Source organism: Castor canadensis, chromosome 4 (genome assembly GCF_047511655.1).
Source record: "Castor canadensis chromosome 4, mCasCan1.hap1v2, whole genome shotgun sequence".
NCBI classification, from domain to species: Eukaryota; Metazoa; Chordata; class Mammalia; order Rodentia; family Castoridae; genus Castor; species Castor canadensis.
The window spans coordinates 57,481,900-57,495,717 of NC_133389.1; the positions used below are offsets into that span (position 1 = coordinate 57,481,900).

Sequence of the window (13,818 nt, forward strand, 5' to 3'; positions counted from 1 at the left end):
CCATTCTTTATTATAAGTGATAATTTTCAGAGAGTCCACATATTTATTCTCATTAAAAACAAAAAGACTTTTGTCAGCAGTAGTACTATGCTCCTTGTGTGCTTGTAGGCAGATGAGAGATTAAAGAAAATGTGGTCTCTGTTGCAATGAAGTGTTTTTTGGCCTTGAGAAGGAGGGAAGTCCTGTCATTAGTGGCCCGGATGAACCTGGTGAACACTGTGCTATGTGGAAGAAGTCAGGAGCAGAAGTGCTACATGATCTCATTTGTATGTGGAATCATGGAGAGTGAAACTCTTGGAAGAGGAGAGTAGAATGATGGGTACCCTGGGCTGGGAGTTTGAAGGAAATGAGCTAAATGTTGGTTAAGAGGTATGAACTTTCAGTTATAAAATGAAGGCGTTCTGGGCTGGCAGAGTGGTTCAAGTGGTAGAGCACCTGCTTAGCAAGTGTGAGGCCCTGAGATCAAACCCCAGTACTACAAAAAAAAAGAATTTCCAAGAGTGAGTTTTCAGGAGGGCGAAACAGGTCCTGCCTGAAGCCGGGATGGGGGGGTTGGGGGGGGTGATACCAGGAGGAGGGAAAGTAGATGAGGAAATGGTGAAGGAGGGTAAATATGGTACAAATACTATGTACACATGTATGTGAATGGAAAAATGATACCTGTTGAAACTATTCCAGGACTGGGGGGAGGTGTTGATGAAGGAGAATGGTGGAGGGGGTGAATTCAAGTACGATATATTTGAGAGGTTGTAAGGACTTTTGTAAGTGCCACAACGTACCCCACCCAGCACAACAATAAAATAAATAAATAAATAATGTGAATAAATTCTGGAAATCTAATATATAGCATGGTGACTGTGGCTGATATCATATCATATACTTGAAATTTGCCAAGAATAGGAGATTTTAAATGTTCCCAGCTCCTGCACATACACACTTGGTAACTATGTAAGGTGCTAGGTCTGATAGCCTGATTATCGTAATCATTTTGTGATACATACATATATCAAAACATCACAGTGAATCCCCTAAATATATATAATTATTTTTTGACAATTACAGCACAGTAAAGCTGGGAGTGGCAGTGGGGATGGGGGTACAGGAACCAAGTGGCAGAACAAGATTTGGAACTCAAGTCTCCAGCCTCTCTCCAACAGTGTCTTCTTTCTCAGGGGTTTTCTTTGTATCTTAGCTTTGACTCCCTCAAGTAACTGCCTCCTGCTCTCAGTTTCTAAGTTTTACCCAGGTCATCCTTGCCCACTGGTTCACACCAGCTTCTTTGGCCTGCCTTTAAGTCAGGTGTCTACCCTTTGGTCCAATCAGCTGTGATTGTCCAGAAGGTATCATCAAGGCAAAAGTCACATTAATTATACAAACATTTGTTAAAATGACCAGCCTTGAATGAAAGCACACCTGAATGCACTATTTTATTAATGAATATGAGTTATTAAATTTTGCATCATAGCTGGCAGGAGACATTGCCAGAGTCATCACATGCATATGACAAGGCTAGCCAACATCTGAATCAGAGGCAATATTGAAAAGTAACAATCCAGAGGTCAAAGAAAAGATAAACAGTTACAATACATAAGATATACTATTAAATAATCATCAGGAATTTTTGAAAGATTTTCAGGACATGGAGAAAAGGCTAAAATATACCAGGTGTGTTGTCTACTGACAGTGGAGTCTGTGTTCAGAAAATTTCCAAATTCATTGTCCTGAGTGGAAGAATCCATGGCAGGACTTGTGGGTATAAATGGAGTTTATTAAAAGTTAGGGAAGGGAAATACAAATGGGAGCATGGGGGGTCCCAGGTGGGTTCTGGAGACCAAGAGAGCATGCGTCTCTTTTCCAGGTTCTTTTAAAACCTACCCTAACCCATGGGAAGGGCAGAGCCAGGTGATTCTCATCCAATAATCAATGAGTGGGACGGTCGTGGTGTTTCCCAGGCAAGGTATGAGTGATCCCTGAGCCAGAGCATGGTTAATCTAAAACATGACATGAAGTTTCTATAAGTCCTGAACTTTCCCTAATTTTAGCCTGCCTCAGATGGAATCAAAGAAATACAGAATAAAAGTTCTGTATACATCATACATTAAATGAACCAAATGTGCATTTTTAAATTTTTAAAAGGCAATATGAAGTTAAAACTAAAAGGAGGAAGCAGGGGGAAAGTGTCAAAGGAATTGTAGAAACAGTCTGAACAAGACAAGAAAACATAGGCTTATCTGCATTGACCACAGGGAAAAGTGTTTTTAGGCCAGAAGGCAGAAAAATACCAAGGGCAGATAGATACAATATAGGTTCTTATGTTCCAGTAAAAATATGTGGAAGCAGAGTTAGTGCCCTTCTACAGAACCAGTTTATTATTCTTAAGCTTTCCAAGTACCTCTGCCCAGGAAGGTGATGCTCTCAAGAGTTCCTCTGCTCTTTTGAGAACATCCCCTCCTGGCTAGAATCCTGGACTCGCCATCTGGCTTACAAAGCAGCCCCCTCTTTAGATAAAGTGAGACAGTTACCTTATTCACTTCCAGGTTCCCCATGGAAGCTCTGAAACTTCACAGCAGAGGAAGCAAACCCTACACTGTGGTTGCGTCGATGCAGCAAAAAGAAACCAAACAGGTTCAATCTGAAACAGACTCTCTTTCCCATTTCTTCACTCTGAAGAATGGAGACCATTCACCATAAGAAACAACTTTTTGTATTTGAGCCTAAAGTAAATGTTCATGTCCTGGGATCTCTTAGAACTTATAAATTAGCTCCAAGTCTCAGCCCTTCTATAGTTTGTCCCTAATAGTCATGACCACGTGTATTTTCAGGTTATGGAGGTAGATTTTTGTGGATAAGGAAGGAATATCATAAACATAAACTAGTATATAATTTTCCCCCCAGGAGAAAAAGCACACCGCAAGCTGCATATGAGTCAACAAAGCAATAGAACACACATACACACTAACCGTATTTTTGAATATTCAATGAAAGCATTGTTTGAGGGACAATTCTACCTCTTTCTCCAGCCCTCTCTAGTGAAGACAAAGAGCACTGTTCCAAAGAGAATCACAGTGGTGGCATGAAATCTGGAAAACAAATTATGAGAGTGTGAGTAAAAACTAAGATGTTTTATAGAGGCATAATAGTAAACAATAAATACAAATACTTCTAGTTAAAGAAATAGCAGGGTAGAGTGAGAAGGGGGTAATTGAGGGGTGTGTGTAGGAAGAGTTGATTCACGCCATTTACTGGCAGAAGCACAAGTTACAATTGTCAAACTCACAGGTTTATGTTGTCTTCTGAGCTGACAGAGACTGACATAGAAGTCTCCTTCGCTTTTAGATAAGCTCTATCATTAAACTATGCAGATACAACAGTGGTTAGTATTTGTTGCAATACGCCATTTGCCATGCACCCTTCTAAGGGACTTACATGGGCTAGCTTATTGACTCCTCACAGAAACACCATGACATGGTGCTATTACAGCTTTATTTTACAATTGAAACTGAGGCTCAGATGGTCAGGGTCTTGCTGATCTTGTCAGGGCAAGGTTTGTTTTTTTGTTGGTTGTGGCTGTAGTAATAATGATGATGATTTGGGGCTGTACTGAAGACTGAACTCAGGGATTCAGTCTCTACCACTTAATCCATGGCCCCAGCAGGGCAAGGTTATGAACCCAGGAAACTCAACTGTTCTCAAGAGGAACCTGAAGCTCCACCTTTCATTCAGTGCACTTATCTGCAGAGTTCATTCCCCAGTCTTCCTGTTGAGTTTATGATTGGGATGGTTAATTTCATGTTCAGTTGAACTGCTACATAGTGAACAGATTAAATATTGTTTCTATTGTTTCTGAGTTTATCTCTGAGAATGATTCTGGATAAGATGAGCATTTGAATCAGCCTAGTTAGTAAAGTAGTTGCTCTCACCTTGTGACTGGGAATCATCCAATTCATTGTCCTAAATAGGACAAAAGGTAGAGGAAGGAATAATTTGCTACTTTTTCAAGCTACCAGCTGGCTTAAGCTGAGATGTGATCTTATCTCACACTTGGACTGGAATTTACATCTTGGGCTGCTCTGGTTCTCAGACTTTCAGAGTTGGACTGAAATTACACTACTCACTTTCACTTTCTTGGAACACAAACACACACACGCACCTACACACACGCACACACACACATGTTGTCTGCTCTCTGTATATGCAAGTTATATATCCATGGATTCGACCAATCAACCGTGAATTTGGAAGTATTAGGGAGAATAAATAGCTATGTTATTGCTGCCATGTGCTTATGTAGTTAGGCCTTCAATGATTGCCTCTATATTGAACATATACATATTTTTGTTCTTATTATTGTTCCTTAATCAACACAGTATAACAACTGTTTGCCTATCATTACATTATGTTAGGTATTATAAGTAATCTAGAGGTGCTTTAAAGTGTACAGGAGGGTTGTGTAGGTTATACAACTACTAAGCCATTGTATTTCAGAGACTTGAACATCTGTAGGTTTTGGTATTGGGTAAGGGATGGAATCTTGGAACTGATCTGCAGAAACTGAAGGGTACCTGTTTATTCTACTGGGTTTGTTTCTCCAGAAAAACCAACTACTCAGATTAAAGTACCCCAAACTGTCCAAGACAACTGGCATAACGTTGAGGAACTAGGCAAAGAATGAATGATTCTTCATTCAAAAAGAATTTTTTGCAACCTCCAACCAGCTTCTATAAATATCCTGGGATCCTTAAAAGAATACTTTTCAGGGCTGGGGGGTATGGCTCAAGTGGTAGTTACTTAACATGCACAGAGTCCTGGATTCAATCCCTAATACCCCCCAAAAAATACTTTTCATAATTTATCTGCTCATTAGAAGAATCTCTTAGGATGAACAAAGGTTTAGTAACTATAGCAGTGTATATTTGCATAGTTTTATAAGTCCTTACTTCCTTCTTTTCTTCTTTCCTTCCTTCCTTCTTTCTTTTCTTATGAAACTCAGATCCTCACACATGCCAAGCACATGCTATCCAATTGAGCTGCACCCACCCCTATGTCTTTATTACAAGTGTTCTCATTGAGTCTTCACAAACTCCTCAAACCTTGTTGATATTATTCTCCTTCTACACATGAGATAAAGAAAGTTCTAAGAGCTCAAGTGACTTGTCCAAGGTCACATAGCCAACTCACAACAGAAATAGGACTAGAATCTATATTCAGCAAGTGGTTTCCCACAAGGTGGAAACTAATTCTGGAGTCAGGAACAATCCCTATTCTTTGAGATTTCACCCATTACTAATATAGTCATATATATAACCCATAAAAGATCCATATTGGATATTGTTGAAAGATTTAGTAGCAGGAAGAATTTTTAAATGATGGTTTAAAGCTGGAGCAGTGCCTAAAGTCTGAAGTAGAAGCTTGACCATGACCTTTATCTTGTTCTAGCATGGTCCTTTCCAGGAGGGGCCTTTCAGTCCATTGTTCTCAAGGAGGACTAACAATTGCAAGACTGGAATGCACATCTTTCAACCTGAGATGGTAAGTGTTTAATAATGTCCTACTGTTATTAATGTGCCTTTCAATAAGGGAGGAGAGGACTTCGTTTTGAGCAGAGATTCTCTTTTTTTATTATTATTATTACTACAGGATTTCTGCTTCCCATACCTGAAGATGGTGGAAGTGAAGCAGTTGAAAAAGAAGGAACTGGTCCCTAGCAACATAATGGCAGGCTAGGGGTAGAAAACAAATGGCCAGAGGGCCCCCAGCTGAAAGAGATGTGGCCAGGGATGCAACCAGCAGTGATAATAGGTATCCAGCCTCAAGTTTCCCTTTTCTACAGAATAGTACCCTTGGGTTTGTTTCAAACCTTGGCAACATCTGCTAAGCATGGCAGCTTTATCTTCCCCACTTTGAGAAACAAGGCAGAGGGCTGTACTGAGTGTAAGAAGGGAAGCAGGCAGAAGTGTAATAGCCAAGGGTGACGAGCAGAAAAAGTGCAGAAAGGAGAAGCAATGCTCACTCACCCTGAAAAGAGACTCAGAAGTTGTTGGGGAAGAAACTGGACTTTTGCAGACAAGCAGTGTGGGAGTTTCAACAATTCATATGAGCTTGAAATAGAAGTGTGTGCTTGCCACATACACACACACACATGACATATACACACAATCATAGTACACGCACACACATTTGAAAGCTGGAGATCCTGAATGATTCAGGTTTCTTTTATTAAAGGCTTGAACTTCCATATAACCTGAATCCTAGAAAACTTGTGGATATCCAGAAAATGGTGCTACACATTGTCTCTGTAGAAGATAGGGTACACGATTGATAGTGCGTGAAGGGAAATGAAACTACAGAATTAACAGAACTGCAACTAGGAGAAAAACTATTTATGCAAGCCACATGTAAATGTACACCATTTTGCAAATGCAGCTTTGTCCCTTTTGATGATTTTAGACACCTGAAAAGGAACCTGTGTTATAACCCAGATGGATACCTGTTTCATCCAGGACAATTTAGATTCTGTTGGCATTCATGTTTTATAAAGAATGCAGTAAGTATCTGAACCACTCAAACAAACTATAATTATTTCATATATGAAATGGTCCTTTTCATATATTTGATATAATCTACTGTCTGTTTTTCATTGTTGTTTTGTTTTCTTGTGGTGCTAGAGATCAAATCAAGGGCATTAAACATGCTGGGCAAGCACTCTACCACTAAGCTACATCTCCAGCCCCTCTACAGTCCATTAAAAGAAATAAGACATTAGTATATACTAGGCACATCACCAGCTGAGGCGTCTTCACCTGAGGATTCCCTCAGCTTCCCAATTTCCACACAAAATTCAGGAACTTGAAATCCACACATGAAAAGAATTTCAAGGTGTTTCACAAAAAGAAGAGATCCACAAGGTCAAAGTTTCAGCAAGGATTTACTTTGGTATAATCAGATAAAGTAGGTATAAATGAGAGGGAAGAGAGAAACATTTCTTGCTCCACATGCAGGAAGTGGGAGAAAAGACCCAAAACCGGTTGTTCTTATTTATAGTCTTTATACTTTCTGCTGGGGACATAAACCCTAATCCTTACACAATGATTTTCGGATGGATAAAACAGTGCTATTTATTATTCTAAAACAGGGAGATATGATCTAGCCTACCCAAAACACAGGTGAGTTTTGGGATTTTTTGTCAGAGATGTATTTCTTTCTTTCTATCCTTTTAAGGAGCCTTGCAGATTCTTAGCATCTCAAAGGGGAAGACAGGTACAGATAATCCCTCTATGTCTCCCAATCCTTGTAATTTAACATCTAAAAAGGGGTAATAGGAGGGGGTTTGCTCCTGTTTTTCAGTTTTTATTTCCTGGCTCTAATGTCTGAGACTGGCCATTTTAATATTTATTAATTTTTATTTCCCCATATCCTTGTCTATCTATCTATCTATCTATCTATCTATCTATCATCTATCTATCTACCTATCTTCCTGTCTGTCTATCCTGCTTCATGTACATCTTGTCATAATGGGCAGCTAGATGGTTCTGGAAGAACCATCGATAATGAAATAATAATAATAATCATGTAAATATTTAAATTAAATAATTACACTTGGCATTGAACTCAGCTCCACGCTTATTTTAGTGTTTATTTTGATTCGGATTGTACTACTTTGCAGGAATCATTACATTTTAAAAGACCTCATTCTCACCACGATAAATTGTTTAATACCTGGAAGTTACTTTCTATGTGATTCTATTACTTCTAATATGATAATGGTAATTCTTGGGTATGTTTTAATGTTTGAAAAATTCAACCCAAAATAAAAATCACCCATTGAAGTAAAATATTTCAAGGATATGATTCTAATACAGGCTCAAAATCTTAAAATCAGGTTTCTGGGAGCTCAGTGGTAGAACATATACTTAGACTGAGCAAGGCCACACATTGGACCCCAGCATCCAAAAAGAAAGGAAGGAAATCAAGTTTCTTCAAAAGGAATTTTACTTTTTTTAGGAAGCATATATATATGCTAATTTTGATAATTTTTGGTAACAATGCCTATATTCCTCAGGAAGTGAGGAAGTGTGGGTAGAATTGTGTCCCTCAAAAAAAAATAGGTTGAGATCAGGCACCAGTGCCTCACACCTGTAATCCCAGTTACTTGGGAGATGAGTTCAAGGCCAGCCCAAGCAAATAGTTCAACCTACCTCAAAAATACCCAGCATAAAAATGGACTGGCAGAGTGGTAGAGCACCTGCCTGACAAGTGTGAGGCCCTGAGTTCAAACCCTTGTGCCACCAAAAAAAAAAAAAATAGATGACGTCCTAACTCCCCATACCTCAGATTGTGAATTTATTTGGAAATAGGGTCATTACAGATATAATTAGTTAAGATGAGCTCCTAGTGCTATGGGGCCTCCTAATCTATTATGACTGATATCCTTATAAGATGACAACCGTGTGAAGACAGACATGCACAAGGAAACATCATGTGACCACAGCGGCAGAACTGAATTGTTCAGTGGCAAGACAAGAATTGCTTGTGACACCAGAAACTAAGGGAAAGGCATGGAAGAGATTCTTCCTAGGCCTTTGAAGCAAGGGTCTAGGAACCCTACCAACACCTTGACTTCAGACTTCTAGCCACTTGAGCCACTCTACCAGCCCGAGAAAAAAATTTGTTTTGTGATACTGGGGCTTGAACTCAGGGCCTTCACCTTGAGCCACTCCACCAGCTCTATTATTGTGAAGGGTTTTTCAAGATAGGGTCTCTCAAACTGTTGGCCCACACTGACTTCAAACTGTGATCCTCCTGATCTCTGCCTCCTGAATAGCTAAGATTACAGGTGTGAGCAACTGGCTCACGCTATGAAATTTTTAACGTATATTCATAGGAGCTGGGTGCTGGTGGCTCGCATCTGTAATCCTAGCTACTCAGGAGGCAAAGATCAGGAGGATCACGGTTCGAAGTCAGCCTGGGCAAATAGTTCAAGAGAACCTATCTCAAAAATACCCAACACAAACAGGGCTGGCAGAGTGGCTCAAATGGTAGAGCAACTGCCTAGCAAGCATGAGGCTCTGAGTTCAAACTCCAGTACCACCAAAAAAATAAAATGTATAATCAAATGGCAAATGACAATTAAGAGGAAGACTCCATCAGTAATCTACCCTTCAATAAATGTCTGGAGACAGAGAAAGAAGTGGAAACTAAAGAAACACAGTGGAGGCAAAAGATTTAAAATATGCCACCCTGGTGCATTAACTATTTTGAGTTAAAGATGCTTGGAAAACAGCAGGTGGGAGATGATTACTCTGATCTTCCTTCAGTTTCTTAAAAGCAGGAGGTGAAATTCCCATTCATTATCTAATGAGCACAAGTACTGTGGTCCTCCCTATATCAGAAGCAAAGCCTTATTCTCATCAAGGACAAGAAATTGAGGCTGAGGGAAATGTATACTAACAGCCTCGTTTGACTAATCCTTATGATCCTAGCTACATCTCCACCCAATGAACTACCTTAGATCAAGGCTCTTTGCCTTGCCTTGCCTTGTCTAATTTAGTGTGTGTGTGTGTGTGTGTGTGTGTGTGTGTGTGTGTGTGTTCATCTCTGAGTCTTCCATTCATCATTTCCTTATGAGGATTCCCTCCCAAGCTGTGCAAAACTTGTATTAAATTTGTTTGCTTTTCTTCTGTTGATGTCTCTTATGCTGATTTAATTATCAGGCTCAGTTGAAAAACTCTAGAAGGATAGAAGTTAAATTTTGCTTCCTCTACAGAAGCAATTCCAGACAGAAGAATGCAGGGAGATATCATATTGGAGAAGGAAATCAGTCGGCCTGTAGGAACCAATATGCAAGGTATTAGAAATTCACTTTCCCACATATCTTTTGTTAAAGGTTACGTGGAAATACGTCTCAACAAAGCCAGAGTAAACCAAGGAAAAGATACTTGACCCAGGAAACAGTGGTTTCACATGAAGTAATTAAGGGAAGTCCCCAGGTGGTGACAGCTGTGCAACAGATCCTAACAGAAGCAGCAAGGACCTTAGGAGAAGTTATCTTGGGAGTTGAGGGAGGAGGGAGAGTTGAGCATTTTTTTAAAATCTATTATTAACTTTCAGATTTTAGAATAATAGAAAGAGACCAACATTATAAAAATAAACAGACGGGAAGACAGTTAGAAAGCCACCTTGTTAGTTAAGATGATTCTACTGCAAGTAACAGGAAAAGCAACTCAATGCAGCTTAAAGAACAAGAAATGTGCTCCGTGACATAGCAAGGGCTTGTGACATAACAAGGGCTCTGGGCAGAGAAGCTTCAGTTGACTGGTTAATTCAGTAGTTCTGCTTCTTCATCAAGCACATTTCCCTTTGTCTCTGCCATTCTCATTCATCCAAATGAGGTGTGGGGAGGCCCTTCCCACAGTAGCAAAATGCACACTGCATTTTGAAGGTTTACACGCAGCATGGTAGAATCCCAAAGAAACAACTGTGTCTGTATGGAAAATAGGAAACCTTTTCCAGAAGCCCCAGCAGAATTCCATCCCGTCTCATTTGTTGAAACTCACTCATGTGTACTACTAAACCATTGCTAGAAAGGAAAATGTCATCACTACATTCACTACTTATTAATTGCCTCCTGTTATCCATTCTTCTCCTTCCTTTCCATAATAGAACTTCCTGAATTATATCTGGACATGAAATCACCAGACTAGATGCCATCTTTCTCAGCTTCCTTTGGACCAAGGCATGGCTATGTGACCAGGTTCTGGCCAACAGGATGTCAGTGGAACGAATGTTGACAGTTTGTGGAATGTTCAAGTTATGTGCCCTCCACTGTCTTGTTTCCTTTTTCTGGCCAGCATGAAAGTTTGATGGAATGGGTCAACTTCATTCATGAAGGTGAAAGAAATTCCCAAAGGTCATCACAGGGCTCAGGTACAAGGAGACTGGGACTCAGGACTTCCTCATGAAACCACTCTATCTTCTTATGTTGTCTGCTAGTTTGGAATTCTGTGTGACAGAGAAATTAACTTTTGCCCATTTATTTTGATCATTATTAAAGCAGTCAAAGCCATATCCTAATTACTGCAGTGGCCATGCTATACTTAGTGTTTCTCAAGTACGGTCCCTAGATTAGCAGCATCAGCTTGTTGAAAATGCAAATTCTTGGGCCTCATCCCAGACCTACTGAGTCAGAACATCTGACTATGTTTTCAACAAGCCTTCCAGGTCATCCTACTATATACTTAAGTTTGAAAAATACTAATGGCCCATGTTAGATCCATTCTTTCTGACTAAGACTGGAACTGCCTCACCCTGAAATTTATGGTCACATGGGAGAGAGCAGACACTTGAAAAAATACAGGGTTCTTTTAAGTGAGAATGAATGCATGCTGGCTACCAATAGTATCTGCCACTGTTATAATAAACACAGTTCATTGATTTTCAGCTTCTAGAATTATTATAGAAATAAAAGTTTACTTGTAGTTTCAGAACAGGATTAAAAGGTCATGGTCATTGATAATGTAAACATACAGATGACAGACTGAGTAATGGAAATCAGGAGAGGTGGGGGTGGAAGATGTTGGCCAAAAGACAAAAAAAACACTTTTTCCTCTGGAGATTCAATAATTGAGTCTGTTGAAATAAATGAACAGTAGGCATATTAACAGGCAAAAAAGCATATGTTTATTACATTGTTAGGGCATCACAGGAAAGTGAGTACCCAATGAGATTTACAAGTTTATATGCCCCCTTTATAGGGGAGCAGGGGAGAGAAGCAATTTTAATGGAAGAGTAAGTGATTCTGGGGGAAGATGAATGGGTCTGAAGAACAGACAACAGCCTGGGACAAAGTTCTTCTAGACTCTAGACGGAAATCAACTCTGGTCTTCCTTCCTGTGATCTGTGTCAATCTCCCCCAGCTATTGAGCTGTCTGGGAAAGGGATGTCTAACAATCCACCAACAGAAATGTCTTCTGGAGGATCCAGAAGAAAGCCCTTCACTGCATTTGCTGCTCCCCAGGTGCTCCCGGTTTGAAGACCAAAGAGGCATCTTTGAGTGTATCATTTTCTGAGCCCTAGAAGTACAAATTTCAGTGAATTTTTTTTTTTGAGATCTATTACACAGCATGGTGACTATAGTTAACAATATGTATCATATATTTCAAAATCACTAAGAGAATAAATTTCAAATCTTCTCACCACAAAAAATTTGTGTGAAGTCATGAATATTTTAATTGGCTTGATTTAACCACATTATATATGAAAACATCACACTGTACCCCTAAGTATATACAATCATAATAACTCATCAATTAAAAAATAAAATTTTAAAAGAGAAGTGAAAGAAAAACAGGGAGAAAGGAAACAGTGTCAGTAATTGACCTAATAAATGAAGGTATTCATTTAAAATTATAAATGCAACCAAAAGAGAAACCCAAAAATGTAACTATTGGGAGAAGGGACCTAGTGTAAGTGAACTAAAATTTCATTTTGATAGCAGGAAGTCAATAGATAATTCCTGACAATACTGTATTAAGGAATAGCAAATTTAGCACATTATTTAAAGATATGAGGCTATCACCTGAAGAATAAAAACAGAGATGACTAAAAGAACTTAAAAGAATTTTCCCAGTATGGCTCAAGTGGTAGAGCACCTGCATAGCAAATGCAAAACCCTGAGTTCAAACCCCAGTCCCACCAAAGGAAAAAAAGAAAGGATTTTCCCAGGACTGGGGATGTTCAAGTGGTAGAGAGCTTCCCTGGCAAGTGCAAGGTCCTGAGTTCAAACCCCAGGAAGGAAGGAAGTGTGTGGGTGGAGGAGGAAACTGATGGAAGAAAGGAAGGACTTTCTAGGAACAGGACTATGGGAGGAGGACTGGTGATTTTTATTACTGGCCCTTTCCTACTATTTCTTTTTGTTTGTTTGTTTTTTAATTTAGGGCATGTATTCCTTTGATGAAACAAATTTGGCTGTCAATAATTTAAAATTAAACTATCAAAGAGATTATGCTCAAGGTGAAACAGATTCTTCCTACTTTGAAGAGTTTCTTTGTAAAGCTCTGCTTTGTCCAGGAGAAGCCACGAGAATGTTTGCAGAGCCTCAGCCAAACCCATCTCATGAAGCAGCTTTGAAAACAGTTGAATGGGACAGGATTTCTGACAAAGGGCCCTATGCTCATTGGCATAATCCTCTGGAAAGCTGTGTGGAAGCACATGTGTCTGGGCAATGGGAACCAGCTCCCAGCAGTCTGTTGGCAGTCTTGCTGCAGTCACCTTTTGTAGAATTCTCCCTGGACAGCCTACTTTCTCATTCAGATGTAGAGCACACAGTCTTAATGGATAAATGGACATTTTCATCCAGAGAATCCTGACCAGGCAGCTGAATGATCACATCACAGACAGTCATAATATTTCAACAGTCACTGGCCCATAGCACTTGTCCGGACAGTAATAGTGCTTAGTATGTTTAAGAGGATCAATTAAACCATGTCTCTGTCTTTAAATGTAGCTTGCATGTTTTCTCTTGACCACATTGTCAGTTTTTAATTTACTTTGTGCCCCAAAGTTGATGTCAAGCTCTCTCCTTTCAACACTAAATAATTATAGCTAGAAATGAGGAGGAGGTTAAAGTGGTTTGGAAGCAGCATCACATACCACAGTGGCTCCCAGATTGTTTCTGGTAGAGCCTGAGACATTTTTTGAAGGTGCCCCAGAGAGTGGCCAGGACTCAGAGTAAGTAGCTCCTCAGATATTATCCTTTTTGTTTGGGGTTTTTAAATTATTTTTTCTTCTCATTATATACTGTCTTACATTGCAAGTTTCTGT

General features: G+C 39.5%; 1 long non-coding RNA gene across 1 annotated transcript; it reads left to right on the plus strand.

The window, feature by feature from the left end:
- The first annotated feature begins 2,997 nt into the window (after positions 1 to 2,997).
- On the plus strand, positions 2,998 to 12,072 carry LOC141422351 (uncharacterized). Its single transcript, XR_012446900.1, has 4 exons — positions 2,998 to 3,102; positions 5,437 to 5,529; positions 9,764 to 9,844; positions 10,660 to 12,072. It is a non-coding gene; the product is annotated as an uncharacterized lncRNA (long non-coding RNA).
- The last annotated feature ends 1,746 nt before the right edge of the window (positions 12,073 to 13,818 follow it).